General features: G+C 37.9%; 9 non-coding genes and 9 pseudogenes across 9 annotated transcripts; all 18 read left to right on the forward strand.

Moving 5' to 3' along the window:
* Positions 1-9,748: 9,748 nt before the first annotated feature.
* LOC142196256 (small nucleolar RNA U3) lies at positions 9,749-9,962 on the forward strand. Its single transcript, XR_012715143.1, has one exon. It is a non-coding gene; the product is annotated as a small nucleolar RNA U3 (small nucleolar RNA).
* A 320-nt stretch (positions 9,963-10,282) lies between these two features.
* Positions 10,283-10,497, forward strand: LOC142196458 (small nucleolar RNA U3). Its single transcript, XR_012715260.1, has one exon. It is a non-coding gene; the product is annotated as a small nucleolar RNA U3 (small nucleolar RNA).
* Positions 10,498-11,152: 655 nt separating this feature from the next.
* LOC142196249 (small nucleolar RNA U3) lies at positions 11,153-11,366 on the forward strand. The gene has a single exon (XR_012715136.1). It is a non-coding gene; the product is annotated as a small nucleolar RNA U3 (small nucleolar RNA).
* A 316-nt stretch (positions 11,367-11,682) lies between these two features.
* LOC142196250 (small nucleolar RNA U3) lies at positions 11,683-11,896 on the forward strand. The gene has a single exon (XR_012715137.1). It is a non-coding gene; the product is annotated as a small nucleolar RNA U3 (small nucleolar RNA).
* Positions 11,897-12,909: 1,013 nt separating this feature from the next.
* On the forward strand, positions 12,910-13,105 carry LOC142196278 (small nucleolar RNA U3; annotated as a pseudogene).
* Positions 13,106-14,065: 960 nt separating this feature from the next.
* Positions 14,066-14,279, forward strand: LOC142196293 (small nucleolar RNA U3). The gene has a single exon (XR_012715173.1). It is a non-coding gene; the product is annotated as a small nucleolar RNA U3 (small nucleolar RNA).
* Positions 14,280-15,319: 1,040 nt separating this feature from the next.
* LOC142196279 (small nucleolar RNA U3) lies at positions 15,320-15,515 on the forward strand (annotated as a pseudogene).
* A 1,347-nt stretch (positions 15,516-16,862) lies between these two features.
* Positions 16,863-17,054, forward strand: LOC142196304 (small nucleolar RNA U3; annotated as a pseudogene).
* Positions 17,055-18,589: 1,535 nt separating this feature from the next.
* LOC142196313 (small nucleolar RNA U3) lies at positions 18,590-18,759 on the forward strand (annotated as a pseudogene).
* Positions 18,760-19,727: 968 nt separating this feature from the next.
* Positions 19,728-19,929, forward strand: LOC142196330 (small nucleolar RNA U3; annotated as a pseudogene).
* A 650-nt stretch (positions 19,930-20,579) lies between these two features.
* Positions 20,580-20,793, forward strand: LOC142196275 (small nucleolar RNA U3). Its single transcript, XR_012715161.1, has one exon. It is a non-coding gene; the product is annotated as a small nucleolar RNA U3 (small nucleolar RNA).
* Positions 20,794-21,444: 651 nt separating this feature from the next.
* Positions 21,445-21,633, forward strand: LOC142196329 (small nucleolar RNA U3; annotated as a pseudogene).
* Positions 21,634-21,942: 309 nt separating this feature from the next.
* Positions 21,943-22,156, forward strand: LOC142196299 (small nucleolar RNA U3). Its single transcript, XR_012715177.1, has one exon. It is a non-coding gene; the product is annotated as a small nucleolar RNA U3 (small nucleolar RNA).
* A 630-nt stretch (positions 22,157-22,786) lies between these two features.
* On the forward strand, positions 22,787-22,984 carry LOC142196320 (small nucleolar RNA U3; annotated as a pseudogene).
* A 963-nt stretch (positions 22,985-23,947) lies between these two features.
* Positions 23,948-24,161, forward strand: LOC142196287 (small nucleolar RNA U3). The gene has a single exon (XR_012715167.1). It is a non-coding gene; the product is annotated as a small nucleolar RNA U3 (small nucleolar RNA).
* Positions 24,162-24,824: 663 nt separating this feature from the next.
* Positions 24,825-25,012, forward strand: LOC142196333 (small nucleolar RNA U3; annotated as a pseudogene).
* Positions 25,013-25,980: 968 nt separating this feature from the next.
* LOC142196263 (small nucleolar RNA U3) lies at positions 25,981-26,194 on the forward strand. The gene has a single exon (XR_012715150.1). It is a non-coding gene; the product is annotated as a small nucleolar RNA U3 (small nucleolar RNA).
* Positions 26,195-26,869: 675 nt separating this feature from the next.
* Positions 26,870-27,039, forward strand: LOC142196307 (small nucleolar RNA U3; annotated as a pseudogene).
* Positions 27,040-27,476: the final 437 nt, after the last annotated feature.

The following is a 27,476-nucleotide window of genomic DNA, read 5'->3' on the forward strand; positions in this document are numbered from 1 at the left end:
GTCTGACTGGGAATTCAAAGAATATATTGGGGTTATAAATACCCTCATTTCTTGCTACTGCCATATAGTGCCAGTTTCTGACTGGGAATTCAAAGAATATATTGGGGTTACGTGCACCCACAATTTTTACTACTGGTATACAGTGCCATTGTCTGACTGGGAATTCAAAGAGTATATTGGGAATACAAATACCCTCATTTCTTGCTACTGCCATATAGTGCCAGTTTCTGACTGGGAATTCAAAGAATATATTGGGGTTACGTGCACCCACAATTTTTACTACTGGTATACAGTGCCATTGTCTGACTGGGAATTCAAAGAATATATTGGGGTTATAAATACCCTCATTTCTTGCTACTGCCATATAGTGCCAGTTTCTGACTGGGAATTCAAAGAATATATTGGGGTTACGTGCACCCACAATTTTTACTACTGGTATACAGTGCCATTGTCTGACTGGGAATTCAAAGAATATATTGGGGTTATAAATACCCTCATTTCTTGCTACTGCCATATAGTGCCAGTTTCTGACTGGTAATTCAAAGAATATATTGGGGTTACGTGCACCCACAATTTTTACTACTGGTATACAGTGCCATTGTCTGACTGGGAATTCAAAGAGTATATTGGGAATACAAATACCCTCATTTCTTGCTACTGCCATATAGTGCCAGTGTCTGACTGGGAATTCAAAGAATATATTGGGGTTACGTGCACCCACAATTTTTACTACTGGTATACAGTGCCATTGTCTGACTGGGAATTCAAAGAGTATATTGGGAATACAAATACCCTCATTTCTTGCTACTGCCATATAGTGCCAGTTTCTGACTGGGAATTCAAAGAATATATTGGGGTTACGTGCACCCACAATTTTTACTACTGGTATACAGTGCCATTGTCTGACTGGGAATTCAAAGAGTATATTGGGAATACAAATACCCTCATTTCTTGCTACTGCCATATAGTGCCAGTTTCTGACTGGGAATTCAAAGAATATATTGGGGTTACGTGCACCCACAATTTTTACTACTGGTATACAGTGCCATTGTCTGACTGGGAATTCAAAGAATATATTGGGGTTATAAATACCCTCATTTCTTGCTACTGCCATATAGTGCCAGTTTCTGACTGGGAATTCAAAGAATATATTGGGGTTACGTGCACCCACAATTTTTACTACTGGTATACAGTGCCATTGTCTGACTGGGAATTCAAAGAATATATTGGGGTTATAAATACCCTCATTTCTTGCTACTGCCATATAGTGCCAGTTTCTGACTGGTAATTCAAAGAATATATTGGGGTTACGTGCACCCACAATTTTTACTACTGGTATACAGTGCCATTGTCTGACTGGGAATTCAAAGAGTATATTGGGAATACAAATACCCTCATTTCTTGCTACTGCCATATAGTGCCAGTGTCTGACTGGGAATTCAAAGAATATATTGGGGTTACGTGCACCCACAATTTTTACTACTGGTATACAGTGCCATTGTCTGACTGGGAATTCAAAGAGTATATTGGGAATACAAATACCCTCATTTCTTGCTACTGCCATATAGTGCCAGTTTCTGACTGGGAATTCAAAGAATATATTGGGGTTACGTGCACCCACAATTTTTACTACTGGTATACAGTGCCATTGTCTGACTGGGAATTCAAAGAGTATATTGGGAATACAAATACCCTCATTTCTTGCTACTGCCATATAGTGCCAGTGTCTGACTGGGAATTCAAAGAATATATTGGGGTTACGTGCACCCACAATTTTTACTACTGGTATACAGTGCCAATTTCTAACTAGGAATTCAAAATGCGCAAGGCTCCCGGAAAGGGACGTGGACGAGGCCGTGGGCGAGGTCGGGGGAATGGTTCTGGGGAGCAAGGTAGCAGTGAAGCCACAGGGCGTCCCGTGCCTACTCCTGTGGGGCAGCAAGCATTGCGCCACTCCACAGTGCCAGGGTTGCTTGCCACATTAACTAAACTGCAGGGTACAAACCTTAGTAGGCCCGAGAACCAGGAACAGGTCTTGCAATGGCTGTCAGAGAACGCTTACAGCACATTGTCCAGCAGCCAGTCAGACTCTGCCTCCTCTCCTCCTATTACCCAACAGTCTTGTCTTCCTTCCTCCCAAAATTCCGAAGCTTTACAGAACAATAACCCAAACTGTCCCTGCTCCCCAGAGCTGTTCTCCGCTCCTTTCATTGTCCCTCAACCTGCCTCTCCACGTCACGATTCCACGAACCTAACAGAGGAGCATCTGTATCCAGATGCTCAAACACTAGAGTCTCCTCCATCTCCGTTCGATTTGGTGGTGGATGACCAGCAACCCACCCTCATCGACGATGATGTGACGCAGTTGCCGTCAGGGCATCCAGTTGACCGGCGCATTGTGCGGGAGGAGGAGATGAGACAGGAGTTGGAAGAGGAAGTGGTGGATGATGAGGACACTGACCCGACCTGGACAGGGGGGATGTCAAGCGGGGAAAGTAGTGTGGATGTTGAGGCAGGTGCAGCACCAAAAAGGGTAGCTAGAGGCAGAGGCAGAGGTCAGCAGCTTAGGCGAAGCCAGGCCACACCCGGAATCTCCCAAGATGTTCCAGTTCGTACCCAGCCCCGAAAAACTCCCACCTCGAGGGCACGTTTCTCGAAGGTGTGGAGTTTTTTCAAGGAATGCGCCGAGGACAGATATAGTGTTGTCTGCACAATTTGCCTCTCGAAATTGATTAGGGGCTCTGAGAAGAGCAACCTGTCCACCACTTCAATGCGCCGTCATTTGGAATCCAAGCACTGGAATCAGTGGCAGGCAGCAACGGCAGGACAAAGGCCGACTGCCGTTCACGCCACTGCCACTGCCTCTGCCTCTGCCTCTGCCACTGCCACTGCTGACTGTGCTGGCGATGCACTCCAGAGGACGAGCCAGGACACCACTTCATCTGCCTCCGCCACTTTGTTGACTTCTACCTCATCCTCCCCTGGTCCTGTCTTATCTCCTTCTCCTGCACCATCAAAGGCACCATCAGGCGTTTCTTTACAACAACCCACCATCTCTCAGACATTGGAGCGGCGGCAGAAATACACTGCTAACCACCCACACGCGCAAGCCTTGAACGCCAACATCGCTAAACTGCTGGCCCAGGAGATGTTGGCGTTCCGGCTTGTTGAAACTCCCGCCTTCCTGGACCTGATGGCAACTGCGGCACCTCGCTATGCCGTCCCTAGCCGTCACTACTTCTCCCGGTGTGCCGTCCCCGCCTTGCACCAGCACGTGTCACTCAACATCAGGCGGGCCCTTAGTTCCGCGCTTTGCACAAAGGTCCACTTGACCACCGACGCGTGGACAAGTGCATGCGGACAGGGACGCTACATTTCACTGACGGCACACTGGGTGAATGTAGTTGAGGCTGGGACTGCTTCCCAAACTGGCCCGGTGTACCTCGTCTCCCCGCCTAACATTCCTGGCAGGGACACGAGAAGAACACCCCCCTCCTCCTCCTCCTCCTCTACCGCCTCCTCCTCCGCCACCGCCTCCTCCTCCGCCACCGCCTCCTCCTCCGCTGTTAGATTGACCCCAGCTACGAGTTGGAAACGTTGCAGCACTGGTGTTGGTAGACGTCAGCAGGCTGTGCTGAAGCTGATCAGCTTGGGGGACAGACAGCACACTGCCTCCGAGGTGAGGGATGCCCTCCTCGATGAGACGGCAATATGGTTTGAGCCGCTGCACCTGGGCCCAGGCATGGTCGTTTGTGATAACGGCCGGAACCTGGTAGCAGCTCTGGAGCTTGCCGGACTCCAACATGTTCCATGCCTGGCCCACGTCTTCAACCTAGTGGTGCAACGTTTCCTAAAGAGCTACCCCAATGTTCCAGAGCTACTGGTGAAAGTGCGGCGCATGTGCGCCCACTTTCGCAAGTCGACAGTAGCCGCTGCTAGCTTAAAATCTCTCCAGCAACGCCTGCATGTGCCACAACACCGGCTTTTGTGCGACGTCCCCACACGCTGGAACTCAACGTTTCAGATGTTGAATAGAGTGGTTGAGCAGCAGAGACCTTTGATGGAATACCAGCTACAAAACCCTAGGGTGCCACAAAGTCAGCTGCCTCAGTTTCACATCCATGAGTGGCCATGGATGAGAGACCTTTGTGACATCCTACGGGTCTTTGAGGAGTCCACAAGGAGGGTGAGCTCTGAGGATGCGATGGTGAGCCTTACAATCCCGCTCTTGTGTGTTCTGAGAGAATCCCTGATTGACATCAGGGATAACTCAGATCACACAGAGGAGTTAGGGATAGCATCCGATCCGTCACAGCTGGAGAGTAGGTCCACACATCTGTCCGCTTCACTGCGTTTAATGGAGGAGGAGGAGGAGGAGGAGGAGGAAGAAGAGTTGTCCGATGATGTGATGGTGATACAGGAGGCTTCCGGGCAACTTCGAATCGTCCCATTGTTGCAGCGCGGATGGGTAGACATGGAGGATGAGGAGGAAATGGAGATTGAACTTTCCGGTGGGGCCAGAGGAGTCATGCCAACTAACACTGTGGCAGACATGGCTGAGTTCATGTTGGGGTGCTTTACAACCGACAAGCGTATTGTCAAAATCATGGAGGACAACCAGTACTGGATCTTTGCTATCCTTGACCCCCGGTATAAAAACAACATCTCGTCTTTTATTCCGGTAGAGGGGAGGGCCAATCGCATCAATGCTTGCCACAGGCAATTGGTGCAGAATATGATGGAGATGTTTCCAGCATGTGACGTTGGCGGCAGGGAGGGCAGTTCCTCCAGTAGGCAACCAAGTTCTCACCGGTCCACACAAACGAGGGGCACACTGTCTAAGGTCTGGGACACCTTGATGGCACCCCCTCGCCAAAGTGCCGCCACGGAGGGTCCTAGTGTCACCAGGCGTGAGAAGTATAGGCGCATGTTGCGGGAATACCTTTCCGACCACAGCCCTGTCCTCTCCGACCCCTCTGCGCCCTACACGTATTGGGTGTCGAAGTTGGACCTGTGGCTTGAACTTGCCCTATATGCCTTGGAGGTGCTGTCCTGTCCTGCCGCCAGCGTCCTATCTGAGAGGGTGTTCAGTGCAGCCGGTGGCATCATCACTGACAAGCGCACCCGTCTGTCAGCTGAGAGTGCCGACCGGCTCACTTTGATAAAAATGAACCACCACTGGGTAGAGCCGTCATTTTTGTGCCCACCTGTGTAAAGCACCCCAACATGAAACTCCATGTCTGTACTCAACCTCTCCAATTCCTCCGCATCCTCATACTCATCCACCATAAGCGTTGCACAATTCTGCTAATACTAGGCTCCCTCCACCCTGATTTCCCCCAACTCTGCTGGTTAGAGGCTCCCTCCACCATGAATTTGCCCAAACTGGGCTGTTTAGAGGCTCCCTCCACCATGAATTGGTCCAAACTGGGTTTTTTAGAGGCTCCCTCCACCATGAATTTGCCCAAACTGGGCTGTTTAGAGGCTCCCTCCACCATGAATTGGTCCAAACTGGGCTGGTTAGAGGCTCCCTCCACCATGAATTTCCCAAAACTTGGCTGTTTAGAGGCTCCCTCCACCATGAATTTGCCCAAACTGGGCTGTTTAGAGGCTCCCTCCACCATTAATTGGTCCAAACTGGGCTGGTTAGAGGCTCCCTCCACCATGAATTTGCCCAAACTGGGGTGGTTAGAGGCTCCCTCCACCATTAATTGGTCCAAACTGGGCTGGTTAGAGGCTCCCTCCACCATGAATTTCCCAAAACTTGGCTGTTTAGAGGCTCCCTCCACCATTAATTGGTCCAAACTGGGCTGGTTAGAGGCTCCCTCCACCATGAATTTGCCCAAACTGGGCTGTTTAGAGGCTCCCTCCACCATTAATTGGTCCAAACTGGGCTGGTTAGAGGCTCCCTCCACCATGAATTTGCCCAAACTGGGCTGTTTAGAGGCTCCCTCCACCATGAATTGGTCCAAACTGGGGTGGTTAGAGGCTCCCTCCACCATGAATTGGTCCAAACTGGGGTGGTTAGAGGCTCCCTCCACCATTAATTGGTCCAAACTGGGCTGGTTAGAGGCTCCCTCCACAATTAATTGGTCCAAACTGGGCTAATTAGAGGCTCCCTCCACCATGAATTGGTCCAAACTGGGTTTTTTAGAGGCTCCCTCCACCATGAATTTGCCCAAACTGGGCTGTTTAGAGGCTCCCTCCACCATGAATTGGTCCAAACTGGGCTGGTTAGAGGCTCCCTCCACCATGAATTGGTCCAAACTGGGGTGGTTAGAGGCTCCCTCCACCATGAATTTGCCCAAACTGGGCTGTTTAGAGGCTCCCTCCACCATGAATTGGTCCAAACTGGGCTGGTTAGAGGCTCCCTCCACCATGAATTGGTCCAAACTGGGGTGGTTAGAGGCTCCCTCCACCATTAATTGGTCCAAACTGGGCTGGTTAGAGGCTCCCTCCACCATTAATTGGTCCAAACTGGGCTGGTTAGAGGCTCCCTCCACCATGAATTTGCCCAAACTGGGGTGGTTAGAGGCTCCCTCCACCATTAATTGGTCCAAACTGGGCTGGTTAGAGGCTCCCTCCACAATTAATTGGTCCAAACTGGGCTAATTAGAGGCTCCCTCCACCATGAATTGGTCCAAACTGGGTTTTTTAGAGGCTCCCTCCACCATGAATTTGCCCAAACTGGGCTGTTTAGAGGCTCCCTCCACCATGAATTGGTCCAAACTGGGCTGGTTAGAGGCTCCCTCCACCATGAATTTCCCAAAACTTGGCTGTTTAGAGGCTCCCTCCACCATTAATTGGTCCAAACTGGGCTGGTTAGAGGCTCCCTCCACCATTAATTGGTCCAAACTGGGCTGGTTAGAGGCTCCCTCCACCATTAATTGGTCCAAACTGGGCTGGTTAGAGGCTCCCTCCACCATGAATTTCCCAAAACTTGGCTGTTTAGAGGCTCCCTCCACCATTAATTGGTCCAAACTGGGCTGGTTAGAGGCTCCCTCCACCATGAATTTGCCCAAACTGGGCTGTTTAGAGGCTCCCTCCACCATGAATTGGTCCAAACTGGGTTTTTTAGAGGCTCCCTCCACCATTAATTGGTCCAAACTGGGCTGGTTAGAGGCTCCCTCCACAATTAATTGGTCCAAACTGGGCTAATTAGAGGCTCCCTCCACCATGAATTGGTCCAAACTGGGTTTTTTAGAGGCTCCCTCCACCATGAATTTGCCCAAACTGGGCTGTTTAGAGGCTCCCTCCACCATGAATTGGTCCAAACTGGGCTGGTTAGAGGCTCCCTCCACCATGAATTGGTCCAAACTGGGGTGGTTAGAGGCTCCCTCCACCATTAATTGGTCCAAACTGGGCTGGTTAGAGGCTCCCTCCACCATTAATTGGTCCAAACTGGGCTGGTTAGAGGCTCCCTCCACCATGAATTTGCCCAAACTGGGGTGGTTAGAGGCTCCCTCCACCATTAATTGGTCCAAACTGGGCTGGTTAGAGGCTCCCTCCACAATTAATTGGTCCAAACTGGGCTAATTAGAGGCTCCCTCCACCATGAATTGGTCCAAACTGGGTTTTTTAGAGGCTCCCTCCACCATGAATTTGCCCAAACTGGGCTGTTTAGAGGCTCCCTCCACCATGAATTGGTCCAAACTGGGCTGGTTAGAGGCTCCCTCCACCATGAATTTCCCAAAACTTGGCTGTTTAGAGGCTCCCTCCACCATGAATTTGCCCAAACTGGGCTGTTTAGAGGCTCCCTCCACCATTAATTGGTCCAAACTGGGCTGGTTAGAGGCTCCCTCCACCATGAATTTGCCCAAACTGGGGTGGTTAGAGGCTCCCTCCACCATTAATTGGTCCAAACTGGGCTGGTTAGAGGCTCCCTCCACCATGAATTTCCCAAAACTTGGCTGTTTAGAGGCTCCCTCCACCATTAATTGGTCCAAACTGGGCTGGTTAGAGGCTCCCTCCACCATGAATTTGCCCAAACTGGGCTGTTTAGAGGCTCCCTCCACCATTAATTGGTCCAAACTGGGCTGGTTAGAGGCTCCCTCCACCATGAATTTGCCCAAACTGGGCTGTTTAGAGGCTCCCTCCACCATGAATTGGTCCAAACTGGGGTGGTTAGAGGCTCCCTCCACCATGAATTGGTCCAAACTGGGGTGGTTAGAGGCTCCCTCCACCATTAATTGGTCCAAACTGGGCTGGTTAGAGGCTCCCTCCACAATTAATTGGTCCAAACTGGGCTAATTAGAGGCTCCCTCCACCATGAATTGGTCCAAACTGGGTTTTTTAGAGGCTCCCTCCACCATTAATTGGTCCAAACTGGGCTGGTTAGAGGCTCCCTCCACAATTAATTGGTCCAAACTGGGCTAATTAGAGGCTCCCTCCACCATGAATTGGTCCAAACTGGGTTTTTTAGAGGCTCCCTCCACCATGAATTTGCCCAAACTGGGCTGTTTAGAGGCTCCCTCCACCATTAATTGGTCCAAACTTGGCTGTTTAGAGGCTCCCTCCACCATGAATTTGCCCAAACTGGGCTGTTTAGAGGCTCCCTCCACCATTAATTGGTCCAAACTGGGCTGGTTAGAGGCTCCCTCCACCATGAATTTGCCCAAACTGGGGTGGTTAGAGGCTCCCTCCACCATTAATTGGTCCAAACTGGGCTGGTTAGAGGCTCCCTCCACCATTAATTGGTCCAAACTGGGCTGGTTAGAGGCTCCCTCCACCATGAATTTGCCCAAACTGGGCTGTTTAGAGGCTCCCTCCACCATGAATTGGTCCAAACTGGGCTGGTTAGAGGCTCCCTCCACCATGAATTTCCCAAAACTTGGCTGTTTAGAGGCTCCCTCCACCATTAATTGGTCCAAACTGGGCTGGTTAGAGGCTCCCTCCACCATGAATTGGTCCAAACTGGGGTTTTTAGAGGCTCCCTCCACCATGAATTGGTCCAAACTGGGGTTTTTAGAGTCTCCCTCCACCATGAATTGGTCCAAACTGGGGTTTTTAGAGTCTCCCTCCACCATGAATTGGTCCAAACTGGGGTTTTTAGAGGCTCCCTCCACCATGAATTTGCCCAAACTCTGCTGGTTAGAGGCTCAATCCACCCTGATTTTCAAAACAAATGTTGGTGCCAACCTCAACTTACTACAAGGGCCAAATTCACTGCTGGTGACAAGCTCTCCTCACTGCAAGTGCCAAATACACATGTTTCAAGGTGTTTTCCTACTGTCAGAGAGGTGGTATTGAGTGTGTAAAGTGTGTAGTTGTTAGGCTGTGATGTTGGGGTAATAGAGGGTCTTTGGTGTGTTAGATGCCCCCAGACATGCTTCCCCTGCTGTCCCAGTGTCATTCCAGAGGTGTTGGCATCATTTCCTGGGGTGTCATAGTGGACTTGGTGACCCTCCAGACACGGATTTGGGTTTCCCCCTTAACGAGTATCTGTTCCCCATAGACTATAATGGGGTTCGAAACCCGTTCGAACACACGAACATTGAGCGGCTGTTCGAATCGAATTTCGAACCTCGAACATTTTAGTGTTCGCTCATCTCTAATAATAACTAAATGTGCATGCTAATTGTATACAAATTATATACAAATTTATGCACATTTTATGCTAATTTATGCGAAATGAAAAAAACCCTCTTTTTTTAAAAAAAAAAAAGCCTTGCATCATGACAATATTTACCCAGACAAACTTAAATCTGTGCTAAAGAAAGGTTGGGACAATTTTCAAAATTTACGCTTTAGAACTATACTTTCAGGAATCATGTCTACAGTCTTTGACGGGAGAAATTTTGCTCAAAATTTTTCAAAATTACTCTCCACGATGGAAAGAGTTTGAGCTTTCGTCTAATCGTGATGACGGTTGGCAACAATGTTGTATGCGTCGGCTGTCTGCTTTTGATGATTCTGCTTTTCTTTTATAAAGAAGTAGCAGTAGAAAGCTCATTCAGAACGGTAAAATTACATTGAAATAAATATATAATTCCAACTCGACATGAGTAATTCCTTTGATCATTGACCTGTCTGTCCCACACTTTAGTAAAACAATGCGAAATGTACGCAATTTTTTTAAAAAAAAAATTAACAAAATGTGCATGCTAATTGTATACAAATTATATGCAAATTTATGCACATTTTATGCTAATTTATGCGAAATGAAAAAAACCCTCTTTTTAAAAAAAAAAAAAAAAAAAGCCTTGCATCATTACAATATTTACCCAGACAAACTTAAATCTGTGCTAAAGAAAGGTTGGGACAATTTTCAAAATTTACGCTTTTGAACTATACTTTCAGGAATCATGTCTACAGTCTTTGACGGGAGAAATTTTGCTCAAAATTTTTCAAAATTACTCTCCACGATGGAAAGAGTTTGAGCTTTCGTCTAATCGTGATGGCGGTTGGCAACAATGTTGTATGCGTCGGTTGTCTGCTTTTGATGGTTCTGCTTTTCTTTTATAAAGAAGTAGCAGTAGAAAGCTCATTCAGAGCGGTAAAATTACGTTGAAATAAATATATAATTCCAACTCGACATGAGTAATTCCTTTGATCATTGACCTGTCTGTCCCACACTTTAGTAAAACAATGCGAAATGTACGCCAATTTTTTTTTTTTAAAAATTAACAAAATCTGCATGCTAATTGTATACAAATTATATGCAAATTTATGCACATTTTATGCTAATTTATGCGAAATGATAAAAAAAACCTCTTTTTTTCAAAAAGTCTTGCATCGTGACAATATTGTTATACGTGTCGGTTGTCTGTTTTTGATGACTCTACTTTTCTTTTATAACGAAGTAACATAAAAAAGCTCATTCAAAGGGTTGAAATTACATTAAAAAAAATATATAAATTTAACTTGACATGAGTAATTCCTTTGATCATTGACCTGTCTGTCCCACACTTTATTAAAACAATGCAAAATGTACGCAATTTAAAAAAAAAAAAAAAAAAAATAACTAAATGTGCATGCTAATTGTATACAAATTATATACAAATTTATGCACATTTTATGCTAATTTATGCGAAATGAAAAAAAACCCTCTTTTTTTTAAAAAAAAAAAGCCTTGCATCATGACAATATTTACCCAGACAAACTTAAATCTGTGCTAAAGAAAGGTTGGGACAATTTTCAAAATTTACGCTTTAGAACTATACTTTCAGGAATCATGTCTACAGTCTTTGACGGGAGAAATTTTGCTCAAAATTTTTCAAAATTACTCTCCACGATGGAAAGAGTTTGAGCTTTCGTCTAATCGTGATGGCGGTTGGCAACAATGTTGTATGCGTCGGCTGTCTGCTTTTGATGATTCTGCTTTTCTTTTATAAAGAAGTAGCAGTAGAAAGCTCATTCAGAGCGGTAAAATTACATTGAAATAAATATATAATTCCAACTCGACATGAGTAATTCCTTTGATCATTGACCTGTCTGTCCCACACTTTAGTAAAACAATGCAAAATGTACGCAAAGTTTTTTAAATAAAAATTAACAAAATCTGCATGCTAATTGTATACAAATTATATGCAAATTTATGCACATTTTATGCTAATTTATGCGAAATGAAAAAAACCCCTCTTTTTTTAAAAAAAAAAAAATCCATGCATCGTGACAATATTTACCCAGACAAAATTAAATCTGCTAAAGAAAGGTTGGGACAATTTTCAAAATTTACGCTTTAGAACTATACTTTCAGGAATCATGTCTACAGTCTTTGACGGGAGAAATTTTGCTCAAAATTTTTCAAACTTACTCTCCACGATGGAAAGAGTTTGAGCTTTCGTCTAATCGTGATGGCGGTTGGCAACAATGTTGTATGCGTCGGTTGTCTGCTTTTGATGGTTTTGCTTTTCTTTTATAAAGAAGTAGCAGTAGAAAGCTCATTCAGAGCGGTAAAATTACATTGAAATAAATATATAATTCCAACTCGACATAAGTAATTCCTTTGATCATTGACCTGTCTGTCCCACACTTTAGTAAAACAATGCAAAATGTACGCAAAAATGTTAAAAAAAAATACAAAAACTGCATGCTAATTGTATACAAATTATATGCAAATATATGCACATTTTATGCTAATTTATGCGAAATGATTAAAAAAAATTTTGCAAAAGCCTTCCATCGTGACAATATTTACCCAGACAAAATTAAATCTGCTAAAGAAAGGTTGGGACAATTTTCAAAATTTACGCTTTAGAACTATACTTTCAGGAATCATGTCTACAGTCTTTGACGGGAGAAATTTTGCTCAAAATTTTTCAAAATTACTCTCCACGATGGAAAGACTTTAAGCTTTCGTCTAATCGTGATGGCGGTTGGCAACTATGTTGTACGCGTCGGTTGTCTGCTTTTGTCTACTTTAGTAAAAAACAATGTAAAATGTATGCAAAAATGTAAATACTGCATTCTAATTGTATACAAATTATATGCAAATTTGTGCACATTTTATGCTAATTTATGCGAAATGTTAAAAAACCCTCTTTTTTTCAAAAAGTCTTGCATCGTGACAATATTGTTATACGTGTCGGTTGTCTGTTTTTGATGACTCTACTTTTCTTTTATAACGAAGTAACAGAAAAAAGCTCATTCAGAGGGGTGAAGTTACATTAAAATAAATATATAATTTTAACTGGACATGAGTAATTCCTTTGATCATTGACCTGTCTGTCCCTCACTTTATTAAAACAATGCAAAATGTACTCAAATTTTTTTTAAATAATAACAAAATGTGCATGCTAATTGTATACAAATTATATGCAAATTTATGCACATTTTATGCTAATTTATGCGAAATGGAAAAAACCTCTTTAGTTTTTTCAAAAAGCCTTGCATCGTGACAATATTTACCCAGACAAACTTAAATCTGTGCTAAAGAAAGGTTGGGACAATTTTCAAAATTTACGCTTTAGAACTATACTTTCAGGAATCATGTCTACAGTCTTTGACGGGAGAAATTTTGCTCAAAATTTTTCAAACTTACTGTCAACGATGGAAAGACTTTGAGCTTTCGTCTAATCGTGATGGCGGTTGGCAACTATGTTGTACGCGTCGGTTGTCTGCTTTTGATGACTCTGCTTTTAGAAGAAAGCTCATTCAGAGTGGTGAATTTACCTTGAAATAAATATATAATTCAAACACGACATGGGTAATTCCTTTGCTCATTGACCTGTCTGTCCAACACTTTAATAAAACAATGTGAAATGTATGTAAAATTTTTTTTTAAAAACTGCATGCTTAATGTCGGCAAATTATATGCAAATTTATGCACATTTTATGCTAATTTATGCAAAATGATAAAAAAAACCCTCTTTTTTTCAAAAAGTCTTGCATCGTGACAATATTGTTGTACGTGTCGGTTGTCTGTTTTTGATGACTCTACTTTTCTTTTATAACAAAGTAAAAGAAGAAAGCTCATTCAGAGGGGTGAAATTACATTAAAATAAATATATAATTTTAACTGGACATGAGTAATTCCTTTGATCATTGACCTGTCTATCCCACACTTTATTAAAACAATGCAAAATGTACGCAAAAATAAAAAAATAACAAAATCTGCATGCTAATTGTATACAAATTATATGCAAATTTATGCACATTTTATGATAATTTATGCGAAATGATAAAAAACCCTCTGTTTTTTTCAAAAAGTCTTGCATCGTGACAATATTGTTGTACGTGTCGGTTGTCTGTTTTTGATGACTCTACTTTTCTTTTATAACAAAGTAAAAGAAGAAAGCTCATTCAGAGGGTTGAAATTACATTAAAAAAAATATATAAATTTAACTGGACATGAGTAATTCCTTTGATCATTGACCTGTCTGTCCCACACTTTATTAAAACAATGCAAAATGTACGCAATTTTTTTTAAAAAAAATTAACATAATCTGCATGCTAATTGTATACAAATTATATGCAAATTTATGCACATTTTATGCTAATTTATGCGAAATGGAAAAAAACTCTTTAGTTTTTTCAAAAAGCCTTGCATCGTGACAATATTTACCCAGACAAACTTAAATCTGTGCTAAAGAAAGGTTGGGACAATTTTCAACATTTACGCTTTAGAACGATATTTTCAGGGATCGTGTCTACAGTCTTTGACGGGAGAAATTTTGCTCAAAATTTTTCAAACTTACTCTCCACGATGGAAAGAGTTTGAGCTTTCGTCTAATCGTGATGACGGTTGGTAACAATGTTGTACGCGTCGGTTGTCTGCTTTTGATGGTTCTGCTTTTCTTTTATAAAGAAGTAGCAGTAGAAAGCTCATTCAGAGCGGTAAAATTACATTGAAATAAATATATAATTCCAACTCGACATGAGTAATTCCTTTGATCATTGACCTGTCTGTCCCACACTTTAGTAAAACAATGCAAAATGTACGCAAAAATGTAAAAAACAATTACAAAAACTGCATGCTAATTGTATACAAATTATATGCAAATATATGCACATTTTATGCTAATTTATGCAAAATGATTTAAAAAAAAATTTTTTGCAAAAGCCTTGCATCATGACAATATTTACCCAGAAAAACTTGTCATAACTTTTGTGTTGGGGATAATTCCGGGAATTTCCACATAGTGGTTCGCCATAACTTAAAACTGTGCTAAAGAAAGGTTGGGACAATTTTCAAAATTTACGCTTTAGAACTATACTTTCAGGAATCATGTCTACAGTCTTTGACGGGAGAAATTTTGCTCAAAATTTTTCAAACTTACTGTCAACGATGGAAAGACTTTGAGCTTTCGTCTAATCGTGATGGCGGTTGGCAACTATGTTGTACGCGTCGGTTGTCTGCTTTTGTCTACTTTAGTAAAAAAAAATGTAAAATGTATATGCAAATTTGTGCACATTTTATGCTAATTTATGCGAAATGTTAAAAACCCTCTTTTTTTCAAAAAGTCTTGCATCGTGACAATATTGTTATACGTGTCGGTTGTCTGTTTTTGATGACTCTACTTTTCTTTTATAACGAAGTAACAGAAAAAAGCTCATTCAGAGGGGTGAAATTACATTAAAATAAATATATAATTTTAACTGGACATGAGTAATTCCTTTGATCATTGACCTGTCTGTCCCTCACTTTATTAAAACAATGCAAAATGTACTCAAATTTTTTTTTAAATAATAACAAAATGTGCATGCTAATTGTATACAAATTATATGCAAATTTATGCACATTTTATGCTAATTTATGCGAAATGGAAAAAAACCTCTTTAGTTTTTTCAAAAAGCCTTGCATCGTGACAATATTTACCCAGACAAACTTAAATCTGTGCTAAAGAAAGGATGGGACAATTTTCAAAATTTACGCTTTAGAACTATACTTTCAGGAATCATGTCTACAGTCTTTGACGGGAGAAATTTTGCTCAAAATTTTTCAAACTTACTGTCAACGATGGAAAGACTTTGAGCTTTCGTCTAATCGTGATGGCGGTTGGCAACTATGTTGTACGCGTCGGTTGTCTGCTTTTGATGACTCTGCTTTTAGAAGAAAGCTCATTCAGAGTGGTGAATTTACCTTGAAATAAATATATAATTCAAACACGACATGGGTAATTCCTTTGCTCATTGACCTGTCTGTCCAACACTTTAATAAAACAATGTGAAATGTATGTAAAAAATTTTTAAAAAAACTGCATGCTTAATGTCGGCAAATTATATGCAAATTTATGCACATTTTATGCTAATTTATGCAAAATGATAAAAAAAACCCCTCTTTTTTCAAAAAGTCTTGCATCGTGACAATATTGTTGTACGTGTCGGTTGTCTGTTTTTGATGACTCTACTTTTCTTTTATAACAAAGTAAAAGAAGAAAGCTCATTCAGAGGGGTGAAATTACATTAAAATAAATATATAATTTTAACTGGACATGAGTAATTCCTTTGATCATTGACCTGTCTATCCCACACTTTATTAAAACAATGCAAAATGTACGTAATTTTTTTAAAAAAAATTAACAAAATCTGCATGCTAATTGTATACAAATTATATGCAAATTTATGCACATTTTATGCTAATTTATGCGAAATGATAAAAAACCCTCTGTTTTTTCAAAAAGTCTTGCATCGTGACAATATTGTTGTACGTGTCGGTTGTCTGTTTTTGATGACTCTACTTTTCTTTTATAACAAAGTAAAAGAAGAAAGCTCATTAAGAAGGGTGAAATTACATTAAAATAAACATATATTTAATTTTAACTGGACGTGAGTAATTCCTTTGATCATTGACCTGTCTATCCCACACTTTATTAAAACAATGCAAAATGTACGCAAAAATAAAAAAAATAACAAAATCTGCATGCTAATTGTATACAAATTATATGCAAATTTATGCACATTTTATGCTAATTTATGCGAAATGATAAAAAAAACCTCTTTTTTTCAAAAAGTCTTGCATCGTGACAATATTGTTATACGTGTCGGTTGTCTGTTTTTGATGACTCTACTTTTCTTTTATAACGAGGTATTAGAAAAAAGCTCATTCAGAGCGGTGAAATTACATTAAAATAAATATATAATTTTAACTGGACATGAGTAATTCCTTTGATCATTGACCTGTCTGTCCCACACTTTATTAAAACAATGCAAAATGTACGCAAAAATGTAAAAAAAAATGACAAAGACTGCATGCTAATTGTATACAAATTATATGCAAATATATGCACATTTTATGCTAATTTATGCGAAATGATTAAAAAAAAAATTTGCAAAATCCTTGCATCATGTCAATATTTACCCAGACAAACTTGTCATAACTTTTGTGTTGGGATTAAGTCCGGGAATTTCCACATAGTGGTTCGCCATAACTTAAAACTGTGCTAAAGAAAGGTTGGGACAATTTTCAAAATTTACGCTTTAGAACAATACTTTCAGGGATCATGTCTACAGTCTTTGACGGGTGAAATTTTGCTGAAAATTTTTCAAACTTACTGTCAATGATGGAAAGAGTTTGAGCTTTCGTCTAATCGTGTACGCGTCGGTTGTCTGCTTTTGATGATTCTGCTTTTCTTTTATAAAGAAGTAGCAGAAGAATTCTCATTCAGAGTGGTGAAATTACATTTAAATAAATATATAATTCCAACTGGACATGAGTAATTTCTGTGATCATTGACCTGTCTGTCCAACACTTTAATAAAGCATTGCAAAATGTATGCAAAAGTTTTTTTTTAAAACGGCATGCTAAATGTTGGCAAATTATATGCAAATTTATGCACATTTTATGCTAATGTATGCGAAATGAATAAACCCTTCTTTTTTTCAAAATGCCTTGCATCGTGACAATATTTACCCAGACAAACTTGTCATAATTTTTGTGTTGGAGATAAGTCTGGGAATTTCCACGTAGGGGTTCGCCATAACTTAAATCTGTGCTAAAGAAAGGTTGGGACAATTTTCAAAATTTACGCTTTAGAACTATACTTTCAGGAATCATGTCACGTGTTGGTTGTCTGTTTTTGGTGACTCTACTTTTCTTTTATAACGAAGTAACAGAAGAAAGCTCATTCAGAGGGGTGAAATTTCAATAAAATAAATATATAATTTTAACTGGACATGAGTATTTCCTTTGATCATTGACCTGTCTGTCCCACACTTTATTAAAACAATGCAAAATGTACGCAAATTTTTTAAAAAAAATTAACAAAATCTGCATGCTAATTGTATACAAATTATATGCAAATTCATGCACATTTTATGCTATTTTATGCAAAATGGAAAAAAAACCTCTTTTTTTTTTCAAAAAGCCTTGCATCGTGACAATATTTACCCAGACAAACTTAAATCTGTGCTAAAGAAAGGTTGGGACAATTTTCAACGTTTACGCTTTAGAACGATAATGTCGTACGCGTCGGTTGTCTGCTTTTGATGGTTCTGCTTTTCTTTTATAAAGAAGTAGCAGTAGAAAGCTCATTCAGAGCGGTAAAATTACATTGAAATAAATATATAATTCCAACTCGACATAAGTAATTCCTTTGATCATTGACCTGTCTGTCCCACACTTTAGTAAAACAATGCAAAATGTACGCAAAAATGTAAAAAAAAAATTACAAAAACTGCATGCTAATTGTATACAAATTATATGCAAATATATGCACATTTTATGCTAATTTATGCAAAATGATTAAAAAAAAATGTGCAAAATCCTTGCATCATGACAATATTTACCCAGACAAACTTGTCATAACTTTTGTGTTGGGGATAAGTCCGGGAATTTCCACATAGTGGTTCGCCATAACTTAAAACTGTGCTAACGACAGGTTGGGACAATTTTCAAATTTTACGCTTTAGAACTATACTTTCAGGAATCATGTCTACAGTCTTTGACGGGAGAAATTTTGCTCAAAATTTTTCAAACTTACTGTCAACGATGGAAAGAGTTTGAGCTTTCGTCTAATCATAATGGCGGTTGGCAACTATGTTATACGCGTCGGTTGTCTGCTTTTGTCTACTTTAGTAAAAAAAATGTAAAATGTATGCAAAAATGTAAAAACTGCATTCTAATTGTATGCAAATTATATGCAAATTTATGCACATTTTATGCGAATTTATGCAAAATGATATAAAAAATTTGAAAAAGCCTTGCATCGTGACAATATTTACCCAGAAATTTTCCTCGAATGTATTGAAACTTACTCTCCACGATGAAGAGAGTTTGAGCTTTCTTGTAAGCGCGAATGCGGTTGGCAACCGTGTTGTACGCGTCGATTGTCTGCTTTTGATGACTCTGCTTTTAGAAGAAAGCTCATTCAGAGTGGTGAATTTACCTTGAAATAAATATATAATTCAAACACGACATGGGTAATTCCTTTGCTCATTAACCTGTCTGTCCAACACTTTAATAAATCAATGTAAAATGTATGCAAAATTCTTTTTTAAAAAAACTGCATGCTAAATGTCGGCAAATTATATGCAAATTTATGCACATTTTATGCTAATTTATGCGAAATGATAAAAAAAGCCTCTTTTTTTCAAAAAGTCTTGCATCGTCACAATATATTTATACGTGTCGGTTGTCTGTTTTTGATGACTCTACTTTTCTTTTATAACGAAGTAACAAAAAAAGCTCATTCAGAGGGGTGAAATTACATTAAAATAAATATATAATTTTAACTGGACATGAGTAATTCCTTTGATCATTGACCTGTCTGTCCCACACTTTATTAAAACAATGCAAAATGTACGCAATTTTTTTAAAAAAATAATAACAAAAACTGCATGCTAATTGTATACAAATTATATGCAAATATATGCACATTTTATGCTAATTTATGCAAAGTGATTTTTTTTAAAAAATTTTTGCAAAAGCCTTGCATCATGACAATATTTACCCAGACAAACTTGTCATAACTTTTGTGTTGGGGATAAGTCCGGGAATTTCCACATAGTGGTTCGCCATAACTTAAAACTGTGCTAAAGAAAGGTTGGGACAATTTTCAAAATTTACGCTTTAGAACTATACTTTCAGGAATCATGTCTACAGTCTTTGACGGGAGAAATTTTGCTCAAAATTTTTCAAACTTACTGTCAACGATGGAAAGAGTTTGAGCTTTCGTCTAATCGTGATGGCGGTTGGCAACTATGTTGTACGCGTCGGTTGTCTGCTTTTGTCTACTTTAGTAAAACAATGTAAAATGTATGCAAAAATGTAAAAACTGCATTCTAATTGTATGCAAATTATACGCAAATTTATGCACATTTTATGCTAATTTATGCGAAATGATACAAAAATTTTTTTTAAAAAAAAAAGCCTTGCATCGTTACAATATTTACCCAGAAATTTTCCTCGAATGTGTTGAAACTTACTCTCCACGATGAAGAGAGTTTGAGCTTTCTTGTAAGCGCGAATGCGGTTGGCAACCGTGTTGTACCCGTCGATTGTCTGCTTTTAATGACTCTGCTTTTAGAAGAAAGCTCATTCAGAGTGGTGAATTTACCTTGAAATAAAAATATATTTCAAACACGACATGGGTAATTCCTTTGCTCATTAACCTGTCTGTCCAACACTTTAATAAAACAATGTAAAATGTATGCAAAAATTTTTTTTTTTTAAAAAAAACTGCATGTGAAATGTCAACAAATTATATGCAAATTTATGCACATTTTATGCTAATTTATGCGAAATGATTTAAAAAAACCCTATTTTTTTTAAAAAAAAGTCTTGCATCGTGACAATATTGTTATACTTGTCGGTTTTCTGTTTTTGATGACTCTACTTTTCTTTTATAACGAAGTAACAGAAAAAAGCTCATTCAGAGGGGTGAAATTACATTAAAAAAATATATAATTTTAACTGGACATGAGTAATTCCTTTGATCATTGACCTGTCTGTCCCACACTTTATTAAAACAATGCAAAATGTACGCAATTTATTTTTTTAAAAAATAACAAAATCTGCATGCTAATTGTATACAAATTATATGCAAATTTATGCACATGTTATGCTAATTTATGCAAAATGGGGGAAAAAATACAACTCTGTTTTTTTTCAAAAAGCCTTGCATCGTGACAATATTTACCCGGACAAACTTAAATTTGTGCTAAAGAAAGGTTGGGACAATTTTCAAAATTTACGCTTTAGAACTATACTTTCAAGGATCATGTCTACAGTCTTTGACGGGAGAAATTTTGCTCAAAATTTTTCAAAATTACTCTCCACGTTGGAAAGAGTTTGAGCTTTCGTCTATTCGTGATGGCGGTTGGCAACAATGTTGTACGCGTCGGTTGTCTGCTTTTGATGGTTCTGCTTTTCTTTTATAAAGAAGTAGCAGTAGAAAGCTCATTCAGAGCGGTAAAATTACATTGAAATAAATATATAATTCCAACTCGACATGAGTAATTCCTTTGATCATTGACCTGTCTGTCCCACACTTTAGTAAAACAATCCAAAATGTACGAAAAATTTTTAAAAAAATGACAAAGCCTGCGTGCTAATTGTATACAAATTATATGCAAATATATGCACATTTTATGCTAATTTATGCAAAATTATTTTAGAAAAATTTTTTTGCAAAAGCCTTGCATCATGACAATATTTACCCAGACAAACTTGTCATAACTTTTGTGTTGGGGATAAGTCCGGGAATTTCCACATAGTGGTTCGCCATAACTTAAAACTGTGCTAAAGAAAGGTTGGGACAATTTTTAAAATTTACGCTTTAGAACTATACTTTCAGGAATCATGTCTACAGTGTTTGACGGGAGAAATTTTGCTCAAAATTTTTCAAACTTACTGTCAACGATGGAAAGAGTTTGAGCTTTCGTCTAATCGTCATGGCGGTTGGCAACTATGTTGTACGCGTCGGTTGTCTGCTTTTGTCTACTTTAGTAAAACAATGTAAAATGTATGCAAAAATGTAAAAACTGCATTCTAATTGTATGCAAATTATATGCAAATTTATGCACATTTTATGCTAATTTATGCGAAACGATACAAAAAATTTTTGGGAAAAAGCCTTGCATCGTTACAATATTTACCCAGAAATTTTCCTCGAATGTGTTGAAACTTACTCTCCACAATGAAGACAGTTTGAGCTTTCTTGTAAGCGCGAATGCGGTTGGCAACCGTGTTGTACGCGTCGATTGTCTGCTTTTAATGACTCTGCTTTTAGAAGAAAGCTCATTCAGAGTGGTGAATTTGCCTTGAAATAAATATATTATTCAAACACGACATGGGTAATTCCTTTGCTCATTAACCTGTCTGTCCAACACTTTAATAAAACAATGTGAAATGGATGCAAAAATTTTTTTTAAAAAAACTGCATGCTAAATGTCAGCAAATTATATGCAAATTTATGCACATTTTATGCTAATTTATGCGAAATGACAAAAAACCTCTTTTTTTTTTTTTTTCAAAAAGCCTTGCATCGTGACAATATTTACCCAGACAAACTTAAATCTGTGCTAAAGAAAGGTTGGGACAATTTTCAACATTTACGCTTTAGAACGATATTTTCAGGGATCATGTCTCCAGTCTTTGACGGGAGAAATTTTGCTCAAAATTTTTCAAACTTACTCTCCACGATGGAAAGAGTTTGAGCTTTCGTCTAATCTTGATGACGGTTGGTAACAATGTTGTACGCGTCGGTTGCCTGCTTTTGATGGTTCTGCTTTTCTTTTATAAAGAAGTAGCAGTAGAAAGTTCATTCAGAGCGGTAAAATTACATTGAAATAAATATATAATTCCAACTCGACATGAGTAATTCCTTTGATCATTGACCTGTCTGTCCCACACTTTAGTAAAACAATGCAAAATGTACGCAAAAATGTAAATAACAATTACAAAAACTGCATGCTAATTGTATACAAATTATATGAAAATATATGCACATTTTATGCTAATTTATGCAAAATGATTTTTAAAAAAATTTTTTGCAAAAGCCTTGCATCATGACAATATTTACCTAGAAAAACTTGTCATAACTTTTGTGTTGGGGATAATTCCGGGAATTTCCACATAGTGGTTCGCCATAACTTAAAACTGTGCTAAAGAAAGGTTGGGACAATTTTCAAAATTTACGCTTTAGAACTATACTTTCAGGAATCATGTCTACAGTCTTTGACGGGAGAAATTTTGCTCAAAATTTTTCAAACTTACTGTCAACGATGGAAAGACTTTGAGCTTTCGTCTAATCGTGATGGCGGTTGGCAACTATGTTGTACGCGTCGGTTGTCTGCTTTTGTCTACTTTAGTAAAAAAAATGTAAAATGTAAAAACTGCATTCTAATTGTATGCAAATTATATGCAAATTTATGCACATTTTATGCGAATTTATGCTAAATGATATAAAAAAAATTTGAAAAAGCCTTGCATCGTGACAATATTTACCTAGAAATTTTCCTCGAATGTGTTGAAACTTACTCTCCACGATGAAGAGAGTTTGAGCTTTCTTGTAAGCGCGAATGCGGTTGGCAACTGTGTTGTACGCGTCGATCGTCTGCTTTTGATGACTCTGCTTTTAGAAGAAAGCTCATTCAGAGTGGTGAATTTACCTTGAAATAAATATATAATTCAAACATGACATGGGTAATTCCTTTGCTCATTGACCTGCCTGTCCAACACTTTAATAAAACAATGTGAAATGTATGTAAAAATTTTTTAAAAAAACTGCATGCTTAATGTCGGCAAATTATATGCAAATTTATGCACATTTTATGCTAATTTATGCAAAATGATAAAAACCCCTCTTTTTTTCAAAAAGTCTTGCATCGTGACAATATTGTTGTACGTGTCGGTTGTCTGTTTTTGATGACTCTACTTTTCTTTTATAACAAAGTAAAAGAAGAAAGCTCATTCAGAGGGGTGAAATTACATTAAAATAAATATATAATTTTAACTGGACATGAGTAATTCCTTTGATCATTGACCTGTCTATCCCACACTTTATTAAAACAATGCAAAATGTACGCAAAAATAAAAAAAATAACAAAATCTGCATGCTAATTGTATACAAATTATATGCAAATTTATGCACATTTTATGCTAATTTATGCGAAATGATAAAAAACCCCTCTTTTTTTCAAAAAGTCTTGCATCGTGACAATATTGTTATACGTGTCGGTTGTCTGTTTTTGATGACTCTACTTTTCTTTTATAACGAAGTAACAGAAAAAAGCTAATTCAGAGGGGTGAAATTACATTAAAATAAATATATAATTTTAACTGGACATGAGTAATTCCTTTGATCATTGACCTGTCTGTCCCACACTTTATTAAAACAATGCAAAATGTACGCAAATTTTTTTTTAAAAAAAAATTAACAAAATCTGCATGCTAATTGTATACAAATTATATGCAAATTTATGCACATTTTATGCTAATTTATGCGAAATGGACAAAAAAACTCTTTAGTTTTTTCAAAAAGCCTTGCATCGTGACAATATTTACCCAGACAAACTTAAATCTGTGCTAAAGAAAGGTTGGGACAATTTTCAACGTTTACGCTTTAGAACGATATTTTCAGGGATCATGTCTACAGTCTTTGACGGGAGAAATTTTGCTCAAAATTTTTCAAACTTACTCTCCACGATGGAAAGAGTTTGAGCTTTCGTCTAATCGTGATGACGGTTGGCAACAATGTTGTACGCGTCGGTTGTCTGCTTTTGATGGTTCTGCTTTTCTTTTATAAAGAAGTAGCAGTAGAAAGCTCATTCAGAGCAGTAAAATTATATTGAAATAAATATATAATTCCAACTCGACATAAGTAATTCCTTTGATCATTGACCTGTCTGTCCCACACTTTAGTAAAACAATGCAAAATGTACGCAAAAATGTAAAAAAAAAATTACAAAAACTGCATGCTAATTGTATACAAATTATATGCAAATATATGCACATTTTATGCTAATTTATGCAAAAATTGATTTTTTAAAAAAAAAAAAATTTTTTTTGCAAAAGCCCTGCATCATGACAATATTTACCCAGACAAACTTGTCATAACTTTTGTGTTAGGGATAATTCCGGGAATTTCCACATAGTGGTTCGCCATAACTTAAAACTGTGCTAAAGAAAGGTTGGGACAATTTTCAAAATTTACGCTTTAGAACTATACTTTCAGGAATCATGTCTACAGTCTTTGACGGGAGAAATTTTGCTCAAAATTTTTCAAACTTACTGTCAACGATGGAAAGAGTTTGAGCTTTCGTCTAATCGTGATGGCGGTTGGCAACTATGTTGTACGCGTCGGTTGTCTGCTTTTGTCTACTTTAGTAAAACAATGTAAAATGTATGCAAAAATGTAAAAACTGCATTCTAATTGTATGCAAATTATATGCAAATTTATGCACATTTTATGCGAATTTATGCAAAATGATATAAAAAAATTTTGAAAAAACCTTGCATCGTTACAATATTTACCCAGAAATTTTCCTGGAATGTGTTGAAACTTACTCTCCACGATGAAGAGAGTTTGAGCTTTCTTGTAAGCGCGAATTTGGTTGGCAACCGTGTTGTACGCGTCGATTGTCTGATTTTAATGACTCTGCTTTTAGAAGAAAGCTCATTCAGAGTGGTGAATTTACCATGAAATAAATATATAATTCAAACACGACATGGGTAATTCCTTTGCTCATTAACCTGTCTGTCCAAAACTTTAATAAAACAATGTAAAATGTATGCAAAAATTTTTTTTTTAAAAAAACTGCATGCTAAATGTCAGCAAATTATATGCAAATTTATGCACATTTTATGCTTATTTATGCAAAATGATAAAAAAACCCTCTTTTTTTCAAAAAGTCTTGCATCGTGACAATATTGTTGTACGTGTCGGTTGTCTGTTTTTGATGACTCTACTTTTCTTTTATAACAAAGTAAAAGAAGAAAGCTCATTCAGAGGGGTGAAATTACATTAAAATAAATATATATTTAATTTTAACTGGACATGAGTAATTCCTTTGATCATTGACCTGTCTATCCCACACTTTATTAAAACAATGCAAAATGTACGCAAAAATAAAAAAAAAAAAAAAATCTGCATGCTAATTGTATACAAATTATATGCAAATTTATGCACATTTTATGCTAATTTATGCGAAATGATAAAAAAAACCTCTTCTTTTTCAAAAAGTCTTGCACCGTGACAATATTGTTATACGTGTCGGTTGTCTGTTTTTGATGACTCTACTTTTCTTTTATAACGAAGTAACAGAAAAAAGCTCATTCAGAGGGGTGAAATTACATTAAAATAAATATATAATTTTAACTGGACATGAGTAATTCCTTTGATCATTGACCTGTCTGTCCCACACTTTATTAAAACAATGCAAAATGTACGCAATTTTTTTTAAAAAAAATTAACAAAATCTGCATGCTAATTGTATACAAATTATATGCAAATTTATGCACATTTTATGCTAATTTATGCAAAATGGGAAAAAAACTCTTTATTTTTTCAAAAAGCCTTGCATCGTGACAATATTTACCCAGACAAACTTAAATTTGTGCTAATGAAAGGTTGGGACAATTTTCAACGTTTACGCTTTAGAACGATATTTTCAGGGATCATGTCTACAGTCTTTGACGGGAGAAATTTTGCTCAAAATTTTTCAAACTTACTCTCCACGATGGAAAGAGTTTGAGCTTTCGTCTAATCGTGATGACGGTTGGCAACAATGTTGTACGCGTCGGTTGTCTGCTTTTGATGGTTCTGCTTTTCTTTTATAAAGAAGTAGCAGTAGAAAGCTCATTCAGAGCGGTAAAATTACATTGAAATAAATATATAATTCCAACTCGACATAAGTAATTCCTTTGATCATTGACCTGTCTGTCCCACACTTTAGTAAAACAATGCAAAATGTACGCAAAAATGAAAAAATTTTTTACAAAAACTGCATGCTAATTGTATACAAATTATATGCAAATATATGCACATTTTATGCTAATTTATGCAAAAATGATTTTTTAAAAAACTTTTTTTTGCAAAAGCCTTGCATCATGACAATATTTACCCAGACAAACTTGTCATAACTTTTGTGTTAGGGATAAGTCCGGGAATTTCCACATAGTGGTTCGCCATAACTTAAAACTGTGCTAAAGAAAGGTTGGGACAATTTTCAAAATTTACGCTTTAGAACTATACTTTCAGGAATCATGTCTACAGTCTTTGACGGGAGAAATTTTGCTCAAAATTTTTCAAACTTACTGTCAACGATGGAAAGACTTTGAGCTTTCGTCTAATCGTGATGGCGGTTGGCAACTATGTTGTACGCGTCGGTTGTCTGCTTTTGTCTACTTTAGTAAAAAAAAATGTAAAATGTATGCAAAAATGTAAAAACTGCATTCTAATTGTATGCAAATTATATGCAAATTTATGCACATTTTATGCGAATTTATGCAAAATGATATAAAAAAAATTAGAAAAATCCTTGCATCTTGACAATATTTACCCAGAAATTTTCCTCGAATGTGTTGAAACTTACTCTCCACGATGAAGAGAGTTTGAGCTTTCTTGTAAGCGCGAATGCGGTTGGCAACTGTGTTGTACGCGTCGATTGTCTGCTTTTGATGAATCTGCTTTTAGAAGAAAGCTCATTCAGAGTGGTAAATTTACCTTGAAATAAATATATAATTCAAACACGACATGGGTAATTCCTTTGCTCATTGACCTGCCTGTCCAACACTTTAATAAAACAATGTGAAATGTATGTAAAAAATTTTTAAAAAAACTGCATGCTTAATGTCGGCAAATTGTATGCAAATTTATGCACATTTTATGCTAATTTATGCAAAATGATAAAAAAAAACCCCTCTTTTTTTCAAAAAGTCTTGCATCGTGACAATATTGTTGTACGTGTCGGTTGTCTGTTTTTGATGACTCTACTTTTCTTTTATAACAAAGTAAAAGAAGAAAGCTCATTCAGAGGGGTGAAATTACATTAAAATAAATATATAATTTTAACTGGACATGAGTAATTCCTTTGATCATTGACCTGTCTATCCCACACTTTATTAAAACAATGCAAAATGTACGCAAAAATAA

Source organism: Leptodactylus fuscus, chromosome 2 (assembly GCF_031893055.1).
Source record: "Leptodactylus fuscus isolate aLepFus1 chromosome 2, aLepFus1.hap2, whole genome shotgun sequence".
Taxonomy (NCBI): domain Eukaryota; kingdom Metazoa; phylum Chordata; class Amphibia; order Anura; family Leptodactylidae; genus Leptodactylus; species Leptodactylus fuscus.